Genomic DNA, 24957 nt, shown 5'->3' on the forward strand with positions numbered 1-24957 from the left:
CTTAGTTGTATATGTGAAGGCGTTTTCGAGATATCGACCAAAATGTGGACCAGGGTGACCCAGAACATTTTCTGTCGGGTACCGCTAATTTATTTATATATTTCATACCACGAACAGTATACCTGCCAAGATTCCAAGGGCTTTTGATTTCGCCCTGCAAAACTTTTTCGTTTTCTTCTACTTAATATGGTAGGTGTCACACTCATTTTACAAATTTTTTTTTAAGTTATATTTTGCGTCAAAACACCAATCCAATTACCATGTTTCATCTCTTTTTTCATATTTGGTACAGAATTATGTAATATTTTCATTTTTCGTAATTTTCGATATCGGAAAAGTGGGCGTGGTCATAGTCGGATTACGGCCATATTTTATACCAAGATAAAGTGACTTCAGATAAGTACGTAGCTGGCGTGCTCGTCATCCGAGTTCGCTTATTTTTATTTAGCGCACATATAGTAATAGGAGTAACGTGCCTACCAAATTTCATTATGATATCTTCAACAACTGCCAAATTATAGCTTGCAAAACTTTTAAATTGCCTTCTTTTAAAAGTGGGCGGTGCAACGCCCATTGTCCAATAGTTTTCCAATTTTCTATTTTGCGTCATAAGGTCAACGCACCTACCAAGTCTCATCGCTTTATCCGTCTTTGGTAAGGATTTATCGCACTTTTTCTCTTTTTCGAAATTTTCGATATCGAAGAGATGAGCTCCCAGGAACCTACATACAAATTTCATCAAGATACCTCAAAATTTACTCAAGTTATCGTGTTTGCAGACGAAGGGACAGACGGACGGGCGGACGGACGGACATGGCTAAATGAATTTCTTTTTTCACCCAGATCATTTTGATATATAGAAGTCTATATCTATCTCGATTAGTTTATGTCGTTACGGACTACCGTTATGCGAACAAAGTTAATATACTCTGTGAGCTCTGCTCAATTTTCTGTCTCTGGAGCCATAACTCGAATAAAAATTAACGAATCATAATGAAATTGGGTACACAAATTTTCCCTATAGCAGAAAATATTTCTAGTAAAAATGGACGGGATCATTTAAAGACCACGGCAACTTAGCTATAAAACAAATTAAAAGGTTCGAAGACTAGAATAATAAGCTATAACTTAGCAAAAAATAGTTTTGATTCAATGATATTTCACTTATGAAGTTTTATTGTAAGAGGAAATGGGGAGACATTTTTTTCAAACGGGCGGTGCCAGGTGTTATGTAGAAAAGTAATTTATCTGAAATGGAATGTACAATTGAAACTCACGCTAAGTATATAATGTTCGGTTACACCCGAACTTAGACACTTTTACTTGTTTTGTTATAATTCCACTTGAGAAATAAAACACCATTGATATAAAACTATGTTTTGCAAAGATGTAGCTTATTTTATTCATTTACAACTATTTCAAAATCTTTAATAAATAAGTGGGCGTGGCCCTTAACCGATTTCGTTATTCTTTCTACGAAGCATTTTTTCTCTCGAATTTTGTTATGATAGTTTTTTTTTATCAAGTGTCTCAATATCAGTCCACACATCCAATTCCAAAATTGTAGGTGTAACAAAATGTTATATATGTGGAAGTGGGTGTGGTTATCACCCGATTTCGCTCATTTTAAATGGCGATGGGAGATGAGTGCCAAGGAACCATTATACCAAAGTCACAATAAGATATCTCAATATTTACTCAAGTTAATTTGTGCGCAGACAGATGGACGGACAGATTAACGGACCGACGGACATGGCTTAATCAATTTCTTTTTTCATCCTAAGCATTTTTATATATGGAAGTTTATATTAATCTCGATTCGTATATGCCGTTACGATCAACCGTTATGTTACCAAAGTTAATATAGTCTATGTGCAAAGCACGCTGAGTATAAAAATATATAAAAGCTAACTAAAGACACTGACAATAAAGTGGCAAAATGAAGTGAAAGGAAAAAAGTGAAGATGAAAAGGAATGTTAAAAGTTCCAAATGAAATCGAATGGATTGACATAAAAATGTAATAAGACTAACACCACTGAGGCAATAAATGAAAGGAGCAATGTGATTTGACAACGAAAAATACGTGGAGCAAATAAAAGTCCAAGCTAGAGTAAGTAATTATCTCAGTTAAATTGAAAGTAATTGGATAGTTTACAGCTTTATTCTACATTTTATGTGTTTTCGCGCCCTTTAAGCTTTTGCATTTTTTTTACAAGTGTACATTTGCGGTTAAAAAAACTGCCCATCCAGCGGCAATTATGGAAGACTCGCGGGAGTGATTTAAAAACTCGCTACAAAACAGGTTGTGCATAATAGCGCAGACACGCACCTCTGGTGGTCATAGTATAGATATAACCTATAGTTGAATCGATTGCGATGAATCATGGACACATATAGTTTTCGGTCATAGAAGTGAAGAATAGTGTAGAGATAAAATGGAGAGACACATAGAAGTGCTAGTTCTCTGCAGAACAATATCATAAGTGTGGATAAAGTTATGCAACTGGCACCTCTTATAAAGTTTAAGTGCATATGTATATACATGTAAAAAAACACATATATTATCAGTTTTCCTAGTACTAAGGAAGCCATCATTATTTAGATATTGTCGAATAAAAAGTAATATTTCATGGAAATGGGAGAGCTGCGTTCGGCACGTTTTTAGTCCACATTCTCTAGGAATCATACTAAAAAACTTGACCCGATTTATGCACCTTTGACGAAATTAAGGCCGTGACAATTTGTGTCGTGTTTTTTTTACTCAGTGTGCTTTGCACACATAGTATATTAACTTTGATTGGATAACGATTAGTTGTACAGGTATAAAGGAATCGAGATATATATAGACTTCCATATATCAAAATCATCAGTATCGAAAAAAAAAAATTGATTGAGCCATGTCCGTCCGTCTGCCGTTAACACGATAACTTGATTAAATATTGAGATATCTTCATCAAGTTCAGTGCACGAGCTTATCTGGACCCAGAATAGATTGGTATTGAAAATGAGCGAAATTATAAACACGCCCACTTTTTATATATATAATATTTTGGAAAACACAAAAAACCAGATTATTTAGTAAAAAGTACACCCAGATTGTTGAAATTTAACGTGAAGACTGATATTGAGACTCTTGATAAAAATTAGAAACAATGTTTTAAAATGGGCGTGGCACCGCCCACTTGTGTTAAAGTCAAATTTACAAATATTATTAATCATAAATGAAAAATCGTTAAACCTATCGTAACAAAATTCGGCAGGGAGGTTGCCTTTACTATAAGGAATGCTTTGAAGAAAAATTTACGAAATCGATTAAGGACCACGCCCACTTTTATATAAAATATTTTTAAAAGGGTCGTGGACGAATAAAATAAGCTAGATATATCTTTGCAAAAAAAGACAATAAATAGGAAAAACTTCAAATTTTAAAAAATGGGCGGCCTCTTTTATGACTAAGCATATGTTTCAGTAGCCATAACTCGAAGAAAAATTTACATATCGTAACAAAATTGGGTACACATATTTTCCTTATAGCAGGAAATATTTCTAAAAAAAATGGACGGTTTAAGACCACACCCACTTTTGTATAAAATATTTTTAAAAGGGTCGTAGGCAAAAATAATAAGCTATATCTTAGCAAAATAGAAATTTGTATCAATAGAATTTTACTTTCTAAATTGAATTATAACATTAAATTGGAAAACACTAAAATTTTTAAAAAGGGTCTGGCACCGCCCCTTTTTTTGATATTTTCTAAAAATTGGCGGTACTTGTTTTATGCTGACTGCAAATAAATGGCAGCTGCAAGGCAGATGAATTTTCATTGATGCCAGAATTACTGCCCCCTTAGAAAAACCTTTGTCTAAAATTTTAATTTTGTTTTGTGCGGTACTTGAACCTAGAATCTGGATGAATCGGACCACTAACTCTGGCACTCAGATAGTTATGTGTTCGATGTTAATACGAGAGAGGTTATGTAATCTCTGACCCTCAACCTCTGACACCTATATAGTAAATATTAAATTCTTCAGTCTTAATTTTTGGCTGACAGGTGTACCAAACCAAAACTAAGTCCATCAAACCATCACCTCATTCTTCACTCAACTTATTCGTCTTTTGTAAGAGTTTGAGCTTGTTGAGTAAATTTAGAAGCAAGGACGGAAACCGGCATATAGTAAGTCTGCTGTGCCGAAGATGAAGCTAAATCCGGTCGCAATGCTTTAGTTCCCATGATGCGCAAGATACCCTTGGTACGAATGTATTAATGAAGAAATGTCTATGCTATTAACAAAACCAGGACATAGAATCGGATGGACCATCAAATAACACAGCTTATCATCCCTGATGAGATTCAAGAGATTTTTCCAATTAAGGGTTAAACAGTAGTACAAGGCAACCAAAGCCTCGTGGTCGAGAAAGACGCCGGACTTATTTACTATGCTCTCAAGTCTACGCTCTATCCATTCTGCAGACCTACCCTTACCATTAATGGTTGGAGAATTCACTTCGACCATATTCCAAGATCAATCTTAGGCAGCTGACGTAATTTCAGAAAATCGCCAACGGCCTCTGATGTTGCTCAAAGCTACAGAGTCTTGCAAGACTTGAAAGAATGAATAGTCCCTGAAAGTTCACTTCACCAAAGTCAATCGCAAGCAGTGAAATCAGATATTCTCAAAACTATGTCCATTTGGCATACTCCAAATATGTGCCCATTAGAAACCTAAGGGATTTCCCACCGTTTATCGCCCAGATTCCATTAACATCTCCCAGGTACCGCAATGTATAAGGTCTTCTTGAGCTAAGTGGCCTCATTACACCTTACACGTGAAAACAATTTCTTAACTTCGAAACTTCTGTGATGGAGAGGAAGAGGGTTGCATGCCTTTCAAAAGCAGCAGCTAGCTAGGCATAAGACCACGTCTCTCGTGGGATAAAGAATAAATAAGCAACTTATTGAACTAGCACATCGCTTCGGCTCTGACGCTACTCAGTCACCAAAAGCAATAAGAATTTATTATTTCAAACGCCTCTGTCAATCTTGGTACGATTATGTTGTACTGCAAGTCTTTTTATTTACCTTCCAGCAGACCCGGCAGGCGTTGTTCTGCCCTAACTTTGGTTTATCTGCATAAAATTTATTAATAAGTTGTTACCTCTACCTCTCCCTCATCCACTCCCTCTTCTCCTTATCCTTTAATTCGCTCATCCCTCTGCCTTTATAATACTCTGGATCCCTTTCTCCCTCTCTATGTTTTCCTCATCTACTCCTATCTCTCTATCTTCATATAACTCTATCGCTTTCTCAGTCACTTTTTTAATAATAATAATACCCAACGGATTAATACCCTGCAAAACCCGCCCAACCGACGCGAGGGGCGCATCCGCATGACGCGCGGATTTGTTTTTGCTTTTGCCGAGTTGTTTATAGGCGGAGGTTTGTTAAGCGTTGAGATCTAAAACTGCTCAGCTACAGAATAATTATCATAAGCTGAATATTATAAAAGCAGTAAGAAATTATCCATATACTACATTGTTAAGTAAGTGAACTTTTTAGTACGTAAATTTTTTATTTTATTTATTTATTTTTGTTACGAGTTAAGATAGGATAGGAGAGTTTTCTTTATGGTAAAAAGTGAATCAGTTATATGAAATGAACTAGAATAAGAGTCGAAATCATGGCCCAAACACCGAAAAGGTTAATTTAATTCGAACTAGTTCTACACTGCCTCAAAAGAAGAGGTTTGTAATGTCTTGACACTCGTGATGGGACGTTAAAACTTACTTCGTTCAAGAGAATTGGTCTAGAAATCAATCCATTCAGTAGCTTAGCCATAAATATTACGCCTAGCATTTCTCTACGACTTGCAAGAGTTGGCAGGTTGATAAGCTTCAACCGACTAGTATAAGGGGAAGATTATACGCAGAGTCCCACTGAAAATTTCTTAAAGGGAAAAGTAAAATTTGCTTTTGTACTGATTCAAGGTTATCTACATGAACTCGATATTTAGGATTCCAGACTATTGATCCGTATTCTAATATTGGTTTAACTAAAGTGGTGAAAAGTGCATAAGTTACATAAAGGTCACTAATTCCTTGGACCACCGTTTCACGAATGAAAGAACACCTCTAGCTTTATTCACAGTACCATTAATATGAAGGTTGAAACTAAGTTTAATATCTATCGTGACTCCCATGTCCACAAAATAGTTTACTGATAAAAGACAAAAATTATTAATTACATAAGAGGCTGCTGGCAAAGATCTCCGAGAGAGGGACATGAATTTACATTTATTGAGGTTAAGCGGCATGAGTTCAAGTTGCACCAGGTACCTAGGCAGTTTAAATCCGCTTGAAGCAAGGGGCGTTCTTCGATAGACGCATACGACCTAAAAAGTTTTGCATCATCGGCATACATTAGAATTTTGGAATATTTTATTGTGGTACAAATACCATTAATAAATAGCAAGAACAGAATTGGACCTAGATGATTGCCCTGTCGGACGCCAGAGGGAACATCAATGACATTAGAAAGAGTATTTTTAAAAATAACTTTTTGCGTTCGACCGCATAGATACGACGAGATCCACTGGGTGAGACCAGGTTGGAAACCAAGCCGATTAAGCTTGTAGATAAGTAAGGAGTGGGATACTTTGTCAAATGCTTTACTGAAATCGGTATAAATAACACCGGTGTGAAGATTTTATCTAAATCCATTTGAAACATGAGTTGTGAATTCAAGTGGATTAGTAAAGGTAGATTTGCCTTTACAGAATCCATGTTGCTGTTCTACAATCAAAGCAGAAATGGAAAAAGTTAGGTGGTTGGTAACTATAGCTTCAAACAACTTTGGGATGGCCGACAACTTTGCAATTCCTCGGTAGTTTTCTACACACGACCTACTGCCACTTTTGTGGAGGGGTATGAGAAAAGATAACTTCCAAGCAGGAGGAAAAATTCCGCGTTTTAGGGACAGGTTGAATAAATCAGTTAGGGGCTGATAAATGTATTCAGCACATTTTTTAAGAAAGCAAGTGGGAATTAAATCAGGACCGTACTTGTAAGATTCCTTCAAAGACGTTAAATATGAAAAAACCTCATGAGGAGATATTGCTGGAATATTAACTGCATTAAGTGAGTTAAGTTGAAACGGATATTCATTTGAAAAAGAGTTAAGTTCAGCGGAATAGTTGGACTTGAAAAATGCAAAGAAATTAGCAATGTCTTGGTCGTCGCTAGACAAATCTTCCTGGTATTTTAAAGCAAACGGAAACGAAGGGTTACGTTTAGAGTTCACGAAACCATAGAAGGCTTTCGGATTGCAAGTTATTTTCCTTTTTATCTTGCAGATGTATTTATTATAGCACTTTTTGTTTAATTCAAAATATTTATGACGCAAAATAGAGTACTGCAAGTAGTCGGAGTGAGAGCCCGACCTTTTGAATAATTTGAAGAAGCGCGATTTTCTGTTTTTTAAGGACCTCAGCTCTTTAGTGAACCATATTTGAACTGGTTCGGTGGACACACGTTTTCGCTTAGGTACGTGTTTTTCCAAAATACCGTAAATGATGGTATACAAGTCAGACACATTTTGGTCAATATCTCCACCGTATTTGGGCCAAGCCACTGTAGATAAGGTTTGACTAAGTTTTCTAAAATTAGCCTTTGCAAAGTTAAATCTCAAACTAGAGTCGAATTTAGATGTAGCGCTATACAGAGAATTTGATTCGAATTCGTATGCTATTTCCAGGGAAAGATGGTAAGGGTCTTCATGTACAGTTATAGGTTCACCTCGGCTAAGAGTACATTTTGATGTATCGTCAACAAATACCAAATCAAGGGTCCTCCCGCACATATTAGGAATTATATTTATCTGTTTAAGGCAAAGATTAGTCATTTCAGATAAAAATTCGTTGTTGGACAACTTTGAAGAAATAGGTACAATATCATCGTCAGATATGGTCCATAATATATGCGGGAGATTAAAGTCTCCCAGGACTATCATCGAATCAATGGGTTTCAACATTGAATTAACAATTTTCAGCAGGGAGGTATGATCCATATACACCGAACGATCAGAAGAAGGTGGGATATAGCAGATTGCAATATAGACACAACCCATTGCGAGCTTGATTCTAATGCATTTGAATTCCGTAGAATCGATAACGGGTAAATCAACCTCAAATGAAGGTACAGAAGAATGTACCGCAAGCAAAACTCCACCTCTAACTCTGTTAAAGCGATCATTTCTGTATATTTGGTAATCATGGCAAAGAATCTCAGAGTTAAATACATGGGGTTTTAGCCAAGTTTCAGTTAAAGCCATGCATTTTCTTAGTACCCTCATTTCTCTTATCTATAGTTCCTTTTGTTCTTATCCACCCTCTATTGCCAGTCATTGTCCCAGCTCCAGTCCCAGTTCCAGCCCCAGAAATGAGCAACACTCTTAGGGACACCAAAAGGGAATTGACGCTAATAGCAGCATGGAGTTTATGCGTTTGAGATCGGACATTTCATTCCATATATGTATGTAGGTATTATCAATTCATGTCTTTATTTCGGCTTTGCACGCATGTTTATCCATTTTTCAAAAGCTTTCATTTGAAAACTGTGGATTTACTTAAGAATTAACACGAAACTGATGGGATCAGCTGTAGCAAATGTTAGGATTTCTCTGTCAAATACACGCAGCATATTGGGCTTTCTTGCGCAAGTCGTCATCTGCTATGAAATGTCACGAATTATGCATTATCGGATTAGGCTGTTAATACAGAAGCTTTTTTGGCAATGCTTTGAGTGATGGTAAAATTTGCTTTTGCCCGCTGCTAAAATAATTTTTTTTGTAAGTAAGTAAAGTTAAATAAATCAATTCGTTTTATTTAAGATTTTAAAAATCTTTGCGAAACAAACTTTCAAATTTAAATAAACAATTATAAAAATGCTAAAAAAAACGCGCTTTTAATGAGCATCGAACTAAAAAGTTAAAAACAACATTATTCAGCAATAATTTTTCCACAATGCACTAGTGGTATTTTTCTGAAAGTTGGCATCACACAAGAAAGTTTTTCTAAAGAAACTTATAGTCCAGCTAAATATGCATTTAAAGCCAAAACTGGTCACAACGTATCTTTTGGACATGCGTACAGAATCCTAAAGAGTTTAAGCTTTGCTTCGTAAGGAATTTGGGTCACATAACGAAGTCTCAACGTCACTATAGCCATGCTTGGATAGACAAAGGCACCAACGTCTTTCTCAAACTGAACAAAATCGCGGTGAGGGTACTTACGGGTGTCATAACAGGTCATTGAGCTATCGCACCAATGCTCCGAAGGTGGCGAATACCGACAAGCACACTCTGGAGAAGCTGCCAAGGTGAGGAGGAAGAGGAGTCGATCTACCACTTTCTCTACCGATGTCCGGGGCTTCAAAGAAGAAGGTTCAGATTTTTGGGCGCATGGTTCTTCGACAGCCTGGAAGAGGTTGGGAAGGCAAACATCTAGTTTCTTCTTGCATTCATCAGGGAAAGCAAGTGATTCATTGAGTACCACTAGAAGGTAATGGGGTTAAACGAATGTGCCGCCACCCTGCACTTACCGGGGGCCCTCACAATGGACAAAAATGTCTTCGAGTGGAAGTGTGGGTAATACCCACGCACGCCTTCTCTACCTAACCCAACCTAGGCCACATAAAAAAAGAACAGTTTAAAAAAACTAAAAAACACGCTTTTATAGCTAACCGAACTAAAAAATAGAAAATAATTTTCAATTAAAAAAGTTTATATAACAGAAGTAGAGGGTCAAACAATCATTTATAGTTAATCACCTCAAAATAAAATTATAATAAAATATAAGTTATTAACAGAATAATTTAATTCATATTAAAAAGCGTGGGGTGCATTTGACTACATTTCATATCTTTCCTCTCAGATAGTTGCCAATAGAATGATTGTAACATTCAATATCAAGCACCCTACGCTTTTTGCTGTGAATTAAATTATCCTGTTAATAACTTAAATTTTGTTATTATAATTTTATTTTAAGGTGATTAACTATAAATGATTGTTTGACCTTCTATTACTGTTATATAAACTTTTTTAATTGAAAATTATTTTCTATTTTTTAGTTCGGTTAGCTATAAAAGCGTGTTTTTTTAGTTTTTTTTAAACTATTATTTATTTTTATTTTTTTAGTTCAAGTAATTTTAAAAGTTTTAGTCGAGAGTGATGAAACCTCGAAACGCCAGCGGTCCATGGATGAATCCAACCCCACGGCACCGAAAAGGGCCAAGACGCAGGGAGGCTGGACGCGGTCTTTCACCGAAATTGCCAAGGGTCGGCAGATAATTGACATTACAGACGAGAGCAGCGAAGATGGCAGGATCCCAAAACAACAGTGGAAGTGGATCGAGGCCGCGCTCGCTACGGTGGCCGTTAAGGTTAAGAAAGACAACCCTTACACCGATGCAGGGTGGTTCCAGGGCAATGTCAAGCTAATTACCTGTGACGACGCCAGGTCGGTAAACCTCTATAGGGTCGCCGTCACGCTGATAGGAGTGGTATATCCGGGCTCAAGGTAGTGGAGGCGCGTGATATCCCCTCACGACCAAGGGCTAGAGCCTGGGTTCCAGTGACGCCAACCGACCGAGCTGACATCCTGGAGCTGCTCTAGGAGTACAACCCGCCACAGGTTTGGAAGTCAACCCGGATAAAACCGAGCTTGTCCTCTTCACGAGGAGGTACAAAGTACCAAATCTTACACCGCCAAGAATTGGGGGTACGTTCTTAGCCTTTAGCGATCAAGTCAAGTATTTGGGAGTCATTCTGGATAGGAAGCTATTATGGAGTGACCATATAGTGGAGCGATCCAAGAAGGCAGCAGCAGAGCTGTTCACCTGCAAGAGGGCAATTGGCACCTCTTGGGGATTCTCCCCTTAGGTGACCTACTGGATTTACACAGCCATTTTGCGCCCGATTCTTCTGCACTAGCTAAAAGTACCTATCTTAAAATGCTTCAAAAGGTGCAACAGAGCACGGAGCTCTGCATTACCGGGGATCTCGGCTCCACTGCAAATTCCATTACATACATACATGGATACATAGATACATAGATAGATACAGGCCAAGCTAATAAAAGCGTGTTAAAAAGGGCTCCAGTATGCTCTTTCGTAGATGTGCCATGCATCCACTTCTATCATTAATAAAGGAGTGCGTTTTTCGCATTATGTGCAAGGTTTCAAATCTATGGCCATTTGGGGTAGTCACAAGTTCAATTGACCTTATTTCCGTTAACCTTATGTCACCCCACTATCACATTATTGCATTGTCATCGAGCATTGATGCGTGTGCAAAGTTTCAATTAAACTTATGGGCATTCAAAGTAGTAATAAAGCCAATTGACCTTATGGCCGTTGACCGTATGTCACCACACCATCACATTAATGAATTGTCATCGAGCCTTGGTACGTGTGCAAAGTTTCAATCCAACTTATGGCCATTCAAAGTGGTAATAACGCCAATTTACCTTATAGCCGTTGACTTTATGTCACCACACCATCACATTATTGCATTGTCATCGAGCCTTGATACGTGTGCAAAGTTTCAACCAAACTTATGGCAATTCAAAGTGGTAATAAGGCCAATTGACCTTATGGCCGTTGACCTTATGTAACCACACCATCACATTAATGCGTTGTCATCGAGCCTTGATACGTCTGCAAAGTTTCAAACAAACTTATGGCCATTAAAAGTGGTAATAAGGCCAATTGACCTTATGGCCGTTGACCTTATGTCACCACACCATCACATTAATGCGTTGTCATCGGTTCTTGATACGTATGCAAAATTTCAAATTAATCAGACTTGTAGAAACGGGTGAAAATTAAGCTCAAAAATTCCGTTACATACATACAGGCAAAGCTAATAAAAGCGTGTTAAAAATTGCATCTAATAAAAAAAAATTCATGCCATGATAACCTCCGATGAGATTTAAGGTCGAGATTCTCTTCAGTTTTGCGTCGTGCTCTCTTTAATTTTTTCTATAAGTTGGTGAGATGGGATATTTTGCGGTCTCCGGACGGCATCCGAACGACTTACTGCGAATTTTAGCTTCTGGCGTAAAAAAGTATGAAGGTACTATTGGTGGAGTGTTGAACTATTAGTATTAAGTGTTGGGTTTTATAAGCCCTATGACGAGATAAACACCTGCCTACTCAGTCGTTAGATCCAGATAATCATAATAAGGCCCTATGTCACATCCACATAGAATCTGTAAACATCCTCGCTAGATCATGACCGGTGAACTCCGTTATTAATATATACTATGCAATCCTTGCAAAAGAAGAAGGTAGACTACCAATGGAGGCGCGACTCACTCAACACTTACTTGTTCAAAATCAATTCCGACATACGCAATGTATGTGTCCCCACGTAACTTCACCCATCTTTTCAATTCTAATGTGAAATTAACGCCTTTAACAGCGACATGCCCTTGATCCAACCCTGATAGTTGATTTAGCTGAAAGTTTGTGAGTGGCTACACCTAATGAACTGAGCAATGCACTTGTAATACAACAAAAACAAAAACAAGGGAATACCTCACTTGGGTGGACATATTTTGCTGCAGAAAGATTTGAGGTATAACTTTCAAACAAGCCGTTGACGGCATTTTTTTATAAATTGGTATAGAAACCCTTTAGTACGCGGATATGAGCCTCATAACATAACCTCCAACAGTGAAAAAGTGAATTTTCTTAACGAAGTGAGGCCGCTGCTGGTAAAAGTTGTCTGCTAATTTCTATATAAAACGATTTACTTAAATTTTGTTATATATTTGGACCTCAACTACTGAAAAGCGAAATCGAAAAGCGTCAGTATAGTCACACCCCAGCCGCTACCAGGAGGCACATCAACACCACTGATTCCCGGTGCTAATCGCTCTTCAAGCCCTTTGAGTCCTACAAAACATTCACGTCTGCAAGAAAGGACTCAATTGTGGAATTTAAATGATCGTCTGACTTGTTACATAGATCATGTGCGCAACTTAGAAACTGAAAATGCACGCCTATCCATTGAAGTCAAAACAGCGCGTGATAGGGTCAGCCGTGAGGCTACCAATATTAAGTCTAGGTTATAAAATGAGTTAAGCGATGCGAGGCGTTTACTGGATGAGACGGTACGCGAAAAGGCAAAATTCGAGATAGATACTAAACGATTGTGGGATGAAAATGAAGAACTAAGAGCCAAATTGAAGAAGAAAATTAGGGATTGTTCATTTACCGAAGGTAATGCTCGCATGCACGAATCACGAGCTTCCGACTTGTCCAACAAGTTTAATACCGCCAATGCGGATCGCAAAAAGGCTGTCGATGAATTAAATGAAGCCCTAAAAGAACTTGAACGTTTGCGACAACAATTGGATGAACCACGAAAACTATTAGAAGATGAAACATTAGCACTCGTCGATTTGGAAAATACCATACAAACCTTGCACGAAAAACTAACATTCAAAGATCAAATTCACATACAGGAAATGATTGAAACGCGTTCAAGACGCCAAGTCGAGATCAGGGATATTGATGGGCGTTTTGTTGAGTAATATGAGGCTAAATTGCAGCAGTCCCTACAAGAGATGCGGGATCAATATGAGGGTCAAATGCATGTCAATCGCGATGCAATTGAATTATTGTATGAACAAAAAATGAAAAATTTGCAATCAGCAGCTAATCGTAATTCAAATGCTGCTGCAAATGCCATCGAAGAATTACGGTTGAGAAGAATTGGTGAATTGGAATCCATAAATGCTGCGCTCACTGGACGTTTAGGCGAATTGGAGCAATTGCTAGATCGTGAACGTGCACGCCATAATGCGGATATTGCGAATATAGAGGCCGAACTCCAACGCTTGCGCGATGAAATGGCACAACAATTGCAGGAATACCAAGATTTGATGGCTATTAAGGTTTCACTGGATTTGGAAATTGCTGCTTATGATAAACTGTTGTGTGGTGAAGAGTCACGTCTTAATATCACAACACATTCTTCAGCTGCTTCTGGTTCGTTTAGTCAAAGTATATGTGGAACACGTGCCACGCCATTACGTAAAACTCCATCACGCGGCGCATCTACATTGCCCCTGAAAAGGAAACGTACTGTTGTTGAAGAGTCGGAGGTTTTAAGTCAATCTGAATATTTTGTAACTGGCAGCGCAAAAGGCTATATAGAGATTTCAGAAGTTGAAGCAGAGGGAAAATTTGTAAAACTGCACAATAAGGGCAACAAAGAGGTTCAAATAGGTGGATGGCAAAAAATATGCACCGGGGGTGGCAGTGAAACCACTTTCAAGTTCCATCGCCCTGTTAAAATTGATGCAGACGCCTTTGTAACTGTTTGGTTCTACGATGGTGGTGCTATACACGAACCACCTAATTATATAGTTATGAAGACGCAAATGTGGTTTTTCGGAGGTAATATGAAAACATCGCTATTCAATGGAGGTGGGGAGGAAGTAGCTGGCTCGGAACGTGTTAAGCGCACAATTATAATACACTCATCGCATCTACAGTAGATGCTGCTGGCAATGAGAAGCTCTACTACCAACAAAGGGATTCACAGCAAGGCGAAGATGAGTGCGGCCTAATGTAAACGTTAAATGTAACAGTAAATGTAAAATTACTGCAAAAAGGGATTACTATAATTTCAACATTCTTTAATTGTAATTTCGAAAATTAAAAAGTTTTTCGTAATACTTGGTGAAAGCGCCGACCAAGGATTATCAAACCATCTAAGTACAGATGTCATCACACGAACTTCACTACAAAGAAATACATTTCATTAACATACATATGTTTCATACATATATATACTGTATTGCAGTAGGTACTAAATAACAAATGGGAACTTAAATTTTGTTGGTCAATGCTTTGTTTCCCGCATTGCTTGCCGTTGGCTTGAGATTTGTAAATGCAGTTTCTGTTTTAAGTCATGTACAAAACATAAATACATATTTATATACTGCTCCATAATTACAGAGAAAAAGGTCTAAGTAAAATTGACCTACATAACATTAATATTCCTTGTCGTAACAAATTAAATAATAATCCTTGGTTAAGCCCACCCCCTATTGGGGGGGGGGGGGGGGGTGTTTCCATATATGGACAGCATTTGAGTATGTGCCATACTGTAAAAGAGGTCAACGAAGTAAATATGTAAAATATACGCACACATTCAAAGAGTGCCACAAAGATGTCATACAGACATGCTACAAAAAGAACTCTACGAAAAAAAATGCAAGGTTTTTGTTTTCACGCGTAGGCTATATTGGTTGGTATCATAAAGTTTTGCTATCAATCTTGATTCTACTAAGAAAGTAGTAATCAAAAATATATTTTAATATAAAAAGTTCATAAACAAGCTGCCCACCCTCTTAAGAGGATACCTCTTTTTTGGGTGAATAAAAGTTTTCTGACGTCGAATGTTCGCCCAAGGGAGGTTTCAATGTGTACTATAAACCGTGAAATTCGCAAGCTGCAGCTTTAACTTTAATTTAATATGAAACTTTTTCATTTTAATTTTCGCATTCGCTTATTTATCATTGTTATTGTTGTACTTCTTCCTCTTCATCTTCCCCTACTCCTTTTCCATCTACTTTTACCACCCTTTTCGTGTTTAGTTTACATTTGCATAAATACATCTTTTCGTTTGCCATTCATATGAGAAACAATTGAATTCACACACAAATCATATCAGATATTCAAATAAATAGCATTTTGTTTATATAAAACTTCCGTTATGTACTACATAACAGCATATCGTTAGCTTAATGTGAAAATGTGCTAAGTCACTTTGTACGAATTTTACAGGGGACGAAAAAAATAAATAATTTTTGAAATAACTTCTTTTTCCAAAACTGTGACTGAGGATACCTTAGTTGAATACTCTTGAGTGTAGAAGCTTTGAAAACGATAAATAAAAATCATGTATGCTAACCCAGCAGCTATTTTATGACCTAGCACAAATTCCGCACACAAAACAAATTTTTATACTCAGTTGAGCAGAGCTCACAGAGTATATTAAGTTTGATTGGATAACGGTTGGTTGTACATATAGAAAGGAATCGAGATAGATATAGACTTCCATATATCAAAATAATCAGGATCGAAAAAAAAATTTGTTTGAGCCATGTCCGTCCGTCCGTTAACACGATAACTTAAGTAAATTTTGAGGTATCTTGATGAAATTTGGTATGTAGGTTCTTGAGCACTCATCTCAGATCGCTATTTAAAATGAACGATATCGGACTATAACCACGCCCACTTTTTTGATATCGAAAATTTCGAAAAACCGAAAAAGTGCGATAATTCATTACAAAAAACAGCTAAAGTGACGAAACTTGGTAGATGAGTTGAACCTATCACGCAGAATAGAAAATTAGTAAAATTTTGGACAATGGGAGTGGCACCGCCCACTTTTAAAAGAAGGTAATTTAAAAGTTTTGCAAGCTGCAATTTGGCAGTCGTTGAAGATATCATGATGAAATTTGGCAGGAACGTTACTCCTATTACTATATGTACGCTTAATAAAAATTAGCAAAATCGGAGAAGGATCACGCCCACTTTTAAAAAAAAATTTTTTTTAAAGTAAAATTTTTACAAAAAATTTTATATCTTTACAGTATATAAGTAAATTATGTCAACATTCAACTCCAGTAATGATATGGTGCAACAAAATACAAAAATAAAAGAAAATTTCAAAATGGGCGTGGCTCCGCCCTTTTTCATTTAATTTGTCTAGGATAATTTTAACGCCATAAGTCGAACAAAAATTAACCAATCCTTTTGAAATTTGGTAGGGGCATAGATTTTATGACGTTAACTGTTTTCTGTGAAAATGGGCGAAATGGGTTGATGCCACGCCCAGTTTTTATACACAGTCGTCGGTCTGTCCTTCCGCATGGCCGTTAACACGATAACTTGAGCAAAAATTGACATATCTTTAATGAACTTAGTTCACGTGCTTACTTGAACTCACTTTATCTTGGTATGAAAAATGAACGAAATCCGACTATGACCACGCCCACTTTCGATATCGAAAATTACGAAAAAAGAAAAAAATGCCATAATTCTATACCAAATACGAAAAAAGGGATGAAACATGGTAAGGTATTGACGCGAAATATAACTTAAGAAAAAACTTTATAAAATGGTTGTGACACCTACCATATTAAGTAGAAGAAAATGAAAAAGTTCTGCAGGGCGAAATAAAAAACCCTTAAAATCTTGGCAGGTATTACATATATAAATAAATTAGCGGTATCCAACAGATGATGTTCTGGGTCACACTGGTCTACATTTTGGTCGATATCTGGAAAACGCCTTCACACCACTCCCTTTTAAAACTCTCATTAATACCTTTAATTTGATACCCATATCGTACAACGCATTCTAGAGTCACCCCTGGCCCACCTTTATGGCGATATCTCGAAAAGGCGACCACCTACACAACAACCACCACTCCCTTTCCAAACCCTCATTAATACCTTTAATTTGATACCCATATCGCACAAACACATTCTAGAGTCACCACTGGTCCACCTTTATGGCGATATTTCGAAACGGCATCCACCTATAGAACTAAGGCCCACTCCCTTTTAAAATACTCATTAACACCATTCGTTTGATGCCCATATTGTACAAACAAATTCTAGGGTCACCCCTGGTCCACCTTTGTGGCGATATCTCGAAACGGCGTCCACCTATGGAACTAAGGATTACTCCCTTTTAAAATACTCATTAGCACCTTTCATTTGATACCCATAACGTACAAACGCATTCTAGAGTCAACCCTGATCCACCTTTATGGCTATATCCCTTAATGGCGTCCACCTATAGAACTATGGCCCACTCCCTCATAAAATAATCTTTAATGCATTTCATTTGATACACATGTCATACAAACACATTCCAGGATTACCCTCGGTTCATTTTCCTACATGGTTATTTTCCCTTATGTTGCCACCATAGCTCTCAACTGAGTATGTAATGTTCAGTTACACCCGAACTTAACCTTCCTTACTTGTTTCTCCTGGCTTAGCACTTTTTACTCACTATGTTTCCCCATCACTCCTCACCTTTAATGATTGAAATATAACACTAAAACTATATATTTCACAAAAGATACTATTTATGTGTCAAACTATCTGGACTGTTTTGCCGGATGGTGCGCAGACAATAATTTATTTTTAAATTCAACAAATTCTGTGTTGTATCTTATTCCATAAAAACAACTGCTACATACTTTACTTACAAACTAAATGCTAAATCTCTTAACCGTTGTCAAGAGAATAAAGAATTGGGTGTAATTTTTGAATCCAGACCCTCTTTTCCTAGTCACATTGACTTCATTGTTTCAAAATTTGTTGCAATGGTTGGGTTCAGTAGACGTAACACCCGTGACTTTAAGGACCCTATGACGTTGAAAGCACTTTATATATCCTTCGTCAGAAGTGATCTTGAATATTGCTCAATAATATGGAATCCTTTCTATGAATCTAACTCCTATAAAATTGAGAAAGTTGAAAATACGTTTACAAAAATGTCTTTACTTATGCTTCACTGGCCAGACGGCCTCCCATCATATACCAGCAGGCACAAATTGCTTGGTCTTCAGGCTTTGCATGACAGAAGAGCCTTTATCTCACTCATGCTTGCTTATAATGTAATAAACTTTAGCACGAATTGCTCTGATTTATCTAATTTGTTCATTCCAGTTATTCCACTGCGTGATCTTCGCATAATAGATTATTTATCGAAATGGCTCATAAAACGAATTATGCTATGAATGAACCTATAACTAGCACTATATATCTAGCACATCGATTCAGTAGTGTTATTAATTTTAATAACAGCTTATATAAGTTTAAGTTTGAATTGTTTTCTAGTACCTTAATAGTGCTTTGTTACCGTAACGTGCCGGATCTATATCCAGCAAAGAACCATCAACATCGGTAATACTCCCCAAAGCCTTCGGGGAGTGTCTTTACCGTTAATACAACAACAACAACAACAAAGCATGTACTTTTAGACTGAATGAGTTAAATAAAATGCGCTCACCAAGAAATGACTAGTAATTCTGATTGGTATTATTGTCAGGTTGACTTAGAACATTCTTTTTAACAGCTGATGACTTAGCACATTTACACATCATTGCCCACAACACGTAAAATTAAAAATGAAAATATTTTTTTTTTTTTGTGATCGATGTATTTTGAATTCAGTTTTAAAACTGTATTAAAATAAAATTTTTCAAAAAAAGTGACTTAGCACATTTTCACATTAAGCTAACGACATATTGCAATGCATAACTTTGATTTCGTTGGGTAGATGGGGCGTATGAGTAACATGCCTTAGGCTGAGTGTTATCGAACGGAAGCTATTTATTCATATGTTAATACTTTCCTAAGCAAATTAGTGTGATCAGTACCAAGTTGTTCACTTAACAAGCTGCCTTGTCAGCATGAAAAATGTATAGCGGAGATAACAGTTATGCTCGAAATTCATCATGTCATATTTTGGGGCCAAACTTCGCCAAGTTATAATGTTATCGTTTTTTTCTGAAAATTGATGAATACTGCAGTGGTACGCCATTTCCAAACGCGATTCCCTTTTCTTCAGCTTCATTAGTATATCCTAAATTGGAGTTCTTTGGACGAGGAGGATCCTTTGGACGTAATGATGAACCAAAAAATTATAAATTTCGCCACCGACACCTTCATCATCATTAATTGACACTTCACCGCCTAGGCAATTTTGGCCCTTACGTAAAGACTCATGATAGCTATCCCTTTTTTTCGATTACTGACGCCAATTGTGAGCACTAATGTAGAGCATGTCTTCCTCTAAATGTCTCTCCCAACTTAGTGAAGGTTTCCACTGTCTTCTGCATACAAATACGGGTGGCGAGAGAAATGCTTTCTTGGCTGGATACTCTTCTTCCACTAATCCAGCCTGACTTAGCCAGCAAAGCCGTTCAGATTCTATTGGTTGCACTATATTCATAGCTGAGTTGAGCTCCTACAGCTTACTTGTATATAACTATAAATCTCCCAGAGATCTTTTATCTTGAATACTTCGTACTTTACTTTGTAATTACCTATTCCACTTCTGCTGTTAGTGCTAGTTACTTGTATGCCAAGGCGTGAATGTGTCAAAAATTTCTACTTTGTACTGTCTTCATTTACCGCAAGACCCAATTTTCGCTTCTTTGTCTAGTCCAAAGAGGGCAGAACTAATGGCGCTTTTGTTGAGGCTTATGATAAAAATATCATCAGCATATGGCAGCAATTGTACGCTCTTATATTATAATGTATCATCAAGATTCAGATCTGTTGATGGATTATCTCCTCCAGCACAAGGTTAAGGAAAAAGCATGAAATCCTCCTTTTGTTTCGAAAGGCTTATCGAAGTCCTTCCCAAACCTGACGAGCTGGTGGTACTCCTCACCCTCTTTGTCAAAAATTTATTTTTGAATTAGTTGAACTAAATGCCACCGTGATGTAGTGGTAACGTGCTCCATCCACCACACCGAATATCCTGCATTCAATCTCCGAGCGAAGCAACATCAAACATTTAGAAACATTTTTTTTTTTCAATTAGAAAACAGTTGTTCTAAGCGCTGTCGCCCTAAAAAGCTTCTCAGTGAAACCCCATCTGCCTTGCAGATGCCGTACGGAGTCGGTATAAAACATGTAGCTGCCGTCCCGCCACTTTGTAGGAAAAATTAAAAATTAACATGATGCATATTGGAATATAAGCTCGGCCTAAATCTCTTCGGAGTTATATCGCCACTTGCTTTTATTTATTTAAATTGAATGCAGACAAAAAAGCGCTTTTCGCACTTGTCAAAAGCTGGCTTGAAGTTAACAAAAAGATGGTGAGTGCCGAACATCCAATAGTTAGCGAGGCTTCACAAAGGTATGGCGTATAGTAAAGATCTCTTCGGTAGTAGATTTACCAGGCTTGAAGTCGCAATTATAAGGCCAAATCAGTTAGTTCACTTTAGATTTCAGTATATCGCAAAGTTCACAGATAGTGCGGTTTGCGGGATCGCCTTCTCTATGTGTTTAGGCCACCAGCCTAAATATTCGCTACCACCCTAATGCACATTTTTGGCAATATTATTATTTACCGGTAACGGCCCACCCCTGCCGAGTGCTAACTTCAAAGGGGAAAAACTCGACGCAAATTAGCTATCGGCAGGTGGTGCGGACCTTTTTTCGTGTTAAACTCTTTCTTCTATTTTGAACGTTCGAGCGCCAGCAGCTATCTCACAGGTGAGTTTCCTAATCATTTTCGAGTTATAATTTTCACAAGTGTAAATCTTAAATCTTGAATTGTTTTTTAAATTGTGAATTGCCAAGTGAATTTATTTTGTATATTTTAACTCCTTGCCATTGTCACTTAATTTTTAATTTTCTATTTGCAATTAATCACTTGCATAAATTTGAATGAGCCAAGTGCATTTTGTATTTCAACTAATTTCTGTCCAATTGCACGACTGCATATTAAATCGGAATCGCTATTTAGCTTGTGAAGCAATTAACTTTCCTGACGAACAGGAAGTTTGTGAGTGTTTCACTTTCATAAGCATATATTGTAGCTCGTCGCTAATTCCTTTTATATTTTCAATAAATTTATATTTAATAAATAAACTTGTGATTTCTATTTACTAATTCGGTATTTATTTTCTTTTATTTGCGACGCACACGCCCGATTTCCCCGGGTCCACACTGCCCCGCAAAACACTATGGTTTGGGCAGAGCAAATTTAAATTCGAATCTAGATTGATGCGCTGAGCCGACTATATTTTTCTTAGGAGTTGATACATGTCCATTAACAACTCGCCGCCGTCGTGTTAGAACCGCTCGATGGATAGTCCGTTGTTGCGACGGACGCGACCAAGACAGCTTCACTTCTAACAAATCACATCACTCTACAAGCGCTTTTCGCAAAAGTGTCCTATGTAAGTTTGCATATGTATGCATATATATGTATATGTATTGTGTAATGGATATTATTAACTCCAAATGTATTGATTGTTATGCAGCTTTCGCTTGTTGGTGAGATATTCACGAGATAAACTATATGCATATATATTTATGTATTTAACATAGAAGCGTATGCTGATGATGTAAAAATAATGGGGTGCTATGATATTGTAAAAAATACGTAAACACAATTTAGATCTACATAAAGCTTAAAATCATTTCAACAACGCGTTGGAATTGGTTTATCCGAAATTTAGTTGGCTATAGTTTCTGCGCACACATATTTATGTATATGCATGATCTTATTTTGTTATTGAAGTGAAACGAACTAGTCTTATATTATTTCAGAACTACTAAGTGCTATGAAACCCAAGCCAAATTAAGTGGTATTTTTCAACGAGGGAAAGCCCAAAAATATACCAGTCTCATGCGAATTCAAAATAGACCTAATAGTACTAGCTCAGTTATAATAAACAGAGATCATTTAAGTGCTGATAAGCGTGAGGAGTAGGTTCTAACAATACATGCGAGAGTTCGTCTACTCGAACTTCGTTTGGAATTGTATATGTTCCAATTTGATCTTTCTCAAACTAGTTGAATCTTAAGAAGAAAAATCCAGTATTAAACTAAAATTTTTTATTTTTATAATTTGGGAAAAACTTAAACAACGTGACATCAGAATGGACAAGGCGACCAACAAGCAAAAATAATACCAGTTTCTTTGAAACCGCCTTACCAACAAGCATAACTTGAACACATGATTACATACAAAGTATGTACTGTTCAAAAAGAATAAAATATGCAAGGAAGGCAATCTGGTTCAAATTCCACTCCCGGTAGAAAAGACTTTGAAAGGATTTACAAGGTTTAATCGAAACAGCTGTCGCCTTGTCCGTCCTGATGTCACGTTGTTTAAGTTTTTCCCAAATTATTAAAATAAATTATAAATAAAAACAAAATGCTTCAAATAAATGTTCTCATACATTTAAAATCAATAAGGGCAATCCCCTCTTAATTCATATACAACTTTTTATGATTTGACTTATCTTGTTTGGTTGATAAATACGATAAATATTGATAAAGAAGCCAAAAGATTTAACTATGACATATATAGAAAGTCAACGGCCACCGACACAATAATACACAATACCTCAAATCACCCTCAACATCATAAAAATGCAGCATTAAGGCATTTGGTACATAGACTTGAAAGAACACCTCTTACACAAGAGGCATATAAGAGAGAACTTGAGGTCATATATAATATCGCTGCAAACAACGGATATAAAAAAGCACTAGTAGATAAGCTCAGAAGGACAAATGGAGAACCAAAAAGAAATAATGAAAAGGAAAATAATAGCTGGACGACTATGACATATACTGGAAAAGCAACATATAAATTGGCAAACTTCTTTAAAAAATACAACATTAACACAGCATTCAAAACATCGAACAATCTAGGGCGAAAACTAAGAACTAACATTAACTCAGAGGATCCGTTTAGCAGCCACGGCGTATACAAGCTTACCTGCGTATGCCAGCATAGTTACATAGGACAAACAGGACGGCAAATAAGAACGAGGTTCAGAGAACATATTAGAGATTACAACAAAAAAATACGGAATCCAAACATTATACCCGAGTCTAACTTCGCGAATCACATGGTCGAGAATGAATGTTCCCCAGCAAACATCAATAAAACAGTTAGGGTTCTTCACATACAAGAAAAGGGCCGACGTCTCAACGTACTCGAAAGCATGGAAATCTACAAACAGAAAACATTCGATGGTAGAATAATAAACGAACAGATAAACACAATTTCCGACACAATATTCGAGCCTTTAAAACTTGTTTACAGGAAACGACTTAATCACACAGGTACAACAGACAAACACACAACAACAAATAAACACAAAACAATTAACACACCAAAACAAAAAACCGACAAAGAAGGTCAAACGACTAAAATAACAGATTTCTACCTACCCCAGTCAGCCACGCAAATCGATTAGTAAACCACCCTCGCTTCTGAACGAACACACAGCACATACACATAACTAAATATACACAAGCATCAATTTGACAATACCTGCTCATATACCTACGAACTATAAATACAGGACAAATGACAACAACAGATCAGAACGAAAATCGACACTGATGATGGCACAACGCCGAAACCGGTTTGTCTCAAAACCAAATTTGACAAGGGATGACGGAAAATCGTTCCAATATACATCTTTTTATGATTTGTTTTTTGTTTGACTTCAGAACGCCAATCTGCTAGTACGTTAGTACACACACAAAAAACATAACTTCTTTCACACCCTTAAACGTATGGATGCGCCAGCATTATTCGTAATAATGTCAACAATATTCTAAAAAGTAACTATGGGATGTGCACAATAAGAAAATATGAAAATAATCGCCTGTGTGTAATCAGATTTTCAACTTCCTTTCATCCGTAAAACTCTCCTTTATATGTATCTGAAAGTATGTAATATAAAGACTCAATGATATTTAAAACATGAGCAGTATTTATAAATGTATATGAAAATATGAATATTCATGAATTTTTCTGTTTATAAATATTTATTGATTTAAATATCGTGTAAAGGAGCGTGGCTGCAGGATTGTACTGTTTCGTTAGGAAATTTCAATACTGAGGGACAATACTGTAATTTGGGACACATGCAGCTTTTTAACTACGTTAATATTAAATACACTTTCTTGTAGAAGTGGAGCAGGAACTGGTCTTTTCTAGAAAATTTTATTTCTTGTGGGCTGGTGCGATTTTTTTTTAATTTAGTGCAGGGGAAACCACAACATGGAGTGAACACCACAACATGAAAATCTATAAAAGGTGGTCGGCTTACTTCCGCTAACTGACTCTTGTTTCTAACAGCGAAAGGATCCTGC

General features: G+C 36.9%; 1 protein-coding gene and 1 pseudogene across 7 annotated transcripts in view; one reads left to right on the forward strand and one right to left on the reverse strand.

Moving 5' to 3' along the window:
• Window positions 1-24957, reverse strand: part of Nmdar2 (NMDA receptor 2) — a 446956-nt gene that overhangs the window by 107695 nt on the left and 314304 nt on the right. The gene's annotated exons all lie outside the window — the stretch shown is intronic.
• Window positions 9620-14639, forward strand: LOC137247782 (lamin Dm0-like; annotated as a pseudogene).

This window comes from Eurosta solidaginis, chromosome 4, assembly GCF_040869045.1.
Source record: "Eurosta solidaginis isolate ZX-2024a chromosome 4, ASM4086904v1, whole genome shotgun sequence".
NCBI lineage: Eukaryota > Metazoa > Arthropoda > Insecta > Diptera > Tephritidae > Eurosta > Eurosta solidaginis.